Source organism: Orbicella franksi, chromosome 15 (assembly GCF_964199315.1).
Source record: "Orbicella franksi chromosome 15, jaOrbFran1.1, whole genome shotgun sequence".
Lineage (NCBI taxonomy): Eukaryota > Metazoa > Cnidaria > Anthozoa > Scleractinia > Merulinidae > Orbicella > Orbicella franksi.
In genome coordinates this window covers 3,747,701-3,751,114 of record NC_138159.1, presented here as the reverse complement: position 1 = coordinate 3,751,114, position 3,414 = coordinate 3,747,701, and the positions used below count along the sequence as shown (strand labels likewise).

The window sequence follows — 3,414 nt, the reverse complement described above, 5'->3', positions numbered from 1 at the left end:
AAACTATCAGATCCATTAAACTCTCAGTTTAGTATTTAGTTGTACCAGATAAGATATAGTCCGCCTTGACAAATTGTTCGTCTTGTTGTCTTCTTTACACTGACAGGCATAAACACAAGCTCTGAGAAAACTTGCTCCAGTTCGTCCAAACGGCCAGAAAAAGCATCTCTAGAATAAACTGGCCATTTTCTCCTCCACATAAATCTTTGTAACCACAACCTAATGGTATACCTTACAACAGATCATTCCACAATGGAGTACACTTCAGAACAACTGAACTATTTTCGAATTTGTTACATCGCCTTTAACTTGGTTCCAGAAGGACTACGAAAAATCTTCAAGCAAGAATGGAATTTTCTATACAGAACAACACCTGGAGAATGGAAAGACACGCCAAAAAATGGTTCAGATTTTTATAATAAGGAGACTCGAAAAAGCCACTCGAAGAATGCGCGATATCTGGCAACTATACTGAACGGAAACACGGCAGAATGGGACTGTAGTTGTTTGTTTTTCGCGATCCTGTTCTCAGATAGCATTGGCACAACGTTGAGTGCAAAAATCAGGAAAGAGGTCGATGATCTTCGTCAAGTCCGAAATGACATCGCTCATATCAGCGAGGCAAAACTCGCTGAAGCTGAATTCATGGGCTATGTCGGAAGAGTGCTGCTGGCATTCAACTCTTTGAGTCTTCCGATCAGTGACATAGAGGCGGTTAAGAACCAGACGAGCTTTCCCACCGCAGAAGTAAGCAACTTGATGGCACAGGTTGCTAATCTTCAATCAGAATTGAAAGAAGTCAAATCTGATTTACAAGTTGCACAAGACACGATACAGAGAAAGGAAGAGCAAGTTGAATGTCTTACGCAAGAGATTTATTCCAAAGTTGAGTCTTTCTGTAATCTCACTTTCAAGCCATCTCACCAAATCATCAGACGTTCAAATGACGTCACAAGGATTGTGGCGAAAATGCAAGAGCTTGACGATGGAAGTAAAGGAACAGTCAGTACCATTTATTTTTCAGGAAATCCTGGATGTGGCAAAACTCAACTAGCGCGTCAAATTGGAGAGGATTTCTTCAAAATAGCATCAAGTGAAAGTGAAGGCTTAACATTCGTTGCAACCCTGAATGCGCAAACCCTTGAAGCACTGGCTGAATCCTACATCAGTCTGGCTAAACAATTGGGAATTACCGAATACAGCTTAGCTAACCTGGCTACCACGAAAGTAAACTGCCCCAGTGAAACAATTAAGCATATCCACTGCTTAATTTTGCCGAAGTTTAAACAGTTCTTAAAGTGGTTAATAATAGCAGACAACGTTGTTGACCTGTCCGCGGTTTGTAAGTACCTGCCTCAAACCGCCAGTGAAGAATGGGGTCATGGTCAAGTGCTGATTACAACTCAGGATACCAGTGCAATTCCTACAAATGCTCCTCATACTTACCATGAGTCACTCAGTGTAGGAATGCAGCCCGAGGACGCAGTAGAGCTATTGAAACAAGTATCGCAAATTTCCACTGAGGAGCAAGTTCAGGACGTTGCGAAGGTTCTCGAGTATCAGCCGCTTGCCTTAGCAGCCGCTGCATTTTACTTGCAATTTGTAAGTCATGGTTCTCCAACCTATGGCTGGGCAAACTACTTGGAAAGACTTGCTGAAGGCGATCGTGAAGTAACAGAGGAACCCCTTGCCGATAGGAATCCAGCGTATTTAAAAACAATGAGTGCTGCAATTAGACTGGCGTTAGAGAGCATTGTGAAAAGTGATGAAGTTCTTCGCCAGACATTTTTCTTTTTGTCTCTATGTGATTCGGAACCTCTCCCAGTTCAAGCAGCTGTTACGTTTGTCAATATTCGCACTTCGGGACAGACTGACGAGTTAATCAAAGCAAAGATTTTAAACTCGTCCTTGATTATGGGTTTATACAGTGAAGATGAGGCACCAGGTTATTTAAGAGTACATAACGTTGTTCATCAAGTACTCAGGAAAATGTCACTGATGGAGGTCAGACAGAAACGCGAGTGTTTATCTGTAGCAGTTCAGGTATTTCACTCCCTTATTAAGTCGAAGCAGAATCGTTTACATGAAAGTGGGCACGTTTGCGTAATGCTACGTAGGATAACGACTCACTGCAAAGCGTTGCAAGAAATTCTTACTTATAGTTTTGGTACAAACGATGTTTTGTTGAGGGAGTTAGCACCCATCATTTCTGCTGACAATGTCGCGTCGTGGCTTTGTTCAACTGCCTCCGTGAGTTATGAGCTTAGCAACTTATCAAACGCATTTTTCTTTTCCAAATCAGCTTATGATTTGGCTCGTTACACAAGTAGCACTCGAGAAGGCGACTTAATTAAAGCAGACATCTTTGATATGCATGGGTTAACATTATCAATGACATGCCAGTATGAATCATCAATATCACACCATGACGAGGCTTCTAAGATTTACAATGCAATTTACGGTGAGCATCATTTCAAGGTAGCAACAAGTTATGAAAGACTGGGACTTGTTTACCGACAGCTTGGACAGTACAACGAGGCGAAAGAATACCAGGAGAAGGCACTGATCATCAGGAAAAAGATTTTTGGTGAAGTGCATATTGATGTAGCAGCAAGCTATAACAACTTGGGACTTGTATATTGGCATGTTGGACAGTACGATGAAGCAAAAGAATACTACGAGAAGGCACTGATCATCTGGAAAAAAATTTTCGGCGACCAGCATGCTAATGTAGCAGCAAGCTATAACAACTTGGGAACTGTTTATCGGCATGTTGGACAGTACGATGAAGCAAAAGAATACTACGAGAAGGCACTGATCATCGGGAAAAACATTTTCGGCGAGGACCATTCTAATGTAGCAGCAAGCTATGACAACTTGGGAACTGTTTATCGACATTTTGGGCAATACGATGACGCAAAAATATTCCACGAGAAGGCGCTGATCACCAGAACGAGGATTTTCGGCGCAGAACATACTGAAGTAGCAGCAAGCTACAGCAACTTGGGAATTGTTTATCAACATCTTGGACAGTACAATGAAGCAAAAGAACACCACGAGAAGGCACTGATCATCTGGAAGAATATTTTTGGTGTAGAACATGCTAACGTAGCACTAAGCTACAGCAACTTAGGACTTGTTTACCAAGATCTTGGACAGTACGACAAAGCAAAACAATACGACGAGAAAGCACTGATCATCAAGAAAAATATTTTTGGCGAGGAGCACAGTGATGTAGCAGCCAGCTATAACAACTTGGGACTTGTTTATCAAGCTCTAGGACAGTACAATGTAGCAAAAGAGTACCACGAGAAAGCACTGATCATTCAGAGAAAGATCTTTGGCGTGGAACACGCTGACGTGGCACTAAGCTATGACAACTTGGGACTTGTTTATCAAAATCTTGGACAGTAC

At 41.9% G+C, this 3,414-nt stretch overlaps 1 pseudogene; it reads left to right on the top strand.

The window, feature by feature from the left end:
* The first annotated feature begins 281 nt into the window (after positions 1-281).
* The window catches only part of LOC145470539 (uncharacterized), a 3,583-nt pseudogene continuing 450 nt past the window's right edge, over positions 282-3,414 (top strand).